The 1,705-nt window shown below is 41.3% G+C and overlaps 1 non-coding gene across 1 annotated transcript; it reads right to left on the bottom strand.

Moving 5' to 3' along the window:
- Window positions 1-1,417: 1,417 nt before the first annotated feature.
- Window positions 1,418-1,499, bottom strand: TRNAS-UGA (transfer RNA serine (anticodon UGA)). Its single transcript has one exon. It is a non-coding gene; the product is annotated as a tRNA-Ser (tRNA).
- Window positions 1,500-1,705: the final 206 nt, after the last annotated feature.

Genomic DNA, 1,705 nt, shown 5'->3' with positions numbered 1-1,705 from the left:
TGTGTGAACAAGTGAAAAAGTTCAAAGACAAGAGCCATCAATCAGGGCTGGGAAGCTTTCTAATAACTTAAAAGGAGATGGAAGAGAAGGACGGGAAGGCTGGGGAGGCAGATAGGGGACTTATTTTGAAGGTCTTATGCCTAGAAATTTTTACTTTCCTGTTAGAAGAGTGTGGCAGACACAGTTGATTGTCCACTCCATATCCATCCATTTCTCTTCCTTATCAGTGAAATTCTAATTTTGAATTTGGAAGCAATACACTCAGCTTAAAACACTTATTTCATTAGAATTCCTTGTAGCTGGTGGGAGTTGGACAGGACTGAGCGACTGAACTGAACTGAACTGAGTGGTGGTCATGTTACACAGTTCAAGGGAATGAGATATAAACAGGGTTTTTGCCTCTTCGCTTTCTAGCTGAATACAGATGTGAGGTCTGGAGGTCTGGCAGTCATCTTAGGACAATGAGACAACATGCTTGGAATGTGGCCTGTGTGTTAAGAATGGCAGAGCAGAGGGACTTCCCTGGCAGTCCACTAGTTAAGACTGGTCCTTCCAAGGCAGGGGGCATGGTTCCCCTGGTTGGAGAGCTAAGATCCCACATGTGCCATGTGGACAAAAAATAAAATAAAAATGGCAGAAAAGAAAGCTGCAAAGAGCACTGTTCCATTGTTCCATTGGAGAGTTAACTGTTCCCAGATTTCTTGAGACAAACCACTTATGTGTTTAAGCCACTAGAGTTGGTCTTTTTATTATTAAAAAAAAAAATACTGGATAAATACACACATTTTAGAAAAATAAGTTAAACAAAAAAACCTATCTGTTAGGAAAATTAAAATTAACCCCCCCCTCCAAATTCCACCATCCAGAGATAATTACTGCTAACATTTTGGTTCTTTCTTTCCAGCCCCCATTCATTCTTTTTTTCTGCCATTCTTTCCACATAAATGATTATATAAATGAATTGTTTAACAAAAATGTGATATATTTTTGTATGTATTTATTGTCTTTCCACCTGTCCAACTTTATGCATTTGGAAATATATTGGAAAAGTCTTCCCATGTCTGTAATATCGTATTAGGTTTGCCATCAGTTTTAATGAGATGATAGCTTGTTCAGGCTATGATAGCCTGAAAATTCTCACCAATATTTTTCTTCATTTTATCTTTATTCTGCGAACGAGGAACAAGATTCTGAAAGATTAGCTTGCTGTTTAGCGTAAAGAAAGACTATTTCCATTAGTGTGAACAGCGGCATGTTCACAGCACTGACACTTCCTGGCTTTTCTTTGACACGTTTAATTTCTCTGTAGTCAGACCATTTAGCCGGCAGATACCGGAAATTCAGCTGAAGAATGCGGATTATCAATTGAGGGTATTTATTAGAAATCGGTGAAAAAAACAGTGAAGCCAACCGCTTCCGCAGCGAGCAGGGTTCGAACCTGCGCGGGGAGACCCCATTGGATTTCAAGTCCAACGCCTTAACCACTCGGCCATCGCTGCCACAGGGAGAAAGGGAAGGCGGAGACACTTTAGTGTTAAAACTGAGCACATGCGCACCACACACGCTAGTGGGCGGGGCCTATAATCTTCCGGAGGTCTGCTGTGGGAGGCGGCCGGGGCTTACTGCTCAAGTTGCAGGAGCTACCTCGTTAACGCGAGGAATAATAAAATCTCCCTTAAGTAGTTTAAGTAAACGCCTTTAAGGA

This window comes from Bos javanicus, chromosome 28 (assembly GCF_032452875.1).
Source record: "Bos javanicus breed banteng chromosome 28, ARS-OSU_banteng_1.0, whole genome shotgun sequence".
Classification (NCBI taxonomy): Eukaryota; Metazoa; Chordata; class Mammalia; order Artiodactyla; family Bovidae; genus Bos; species Bos javanicus.
Note: the sequence above shows the minus strand (reverse complement) of the source record. Positions and strands in the feature narration are given on the sequence as shown.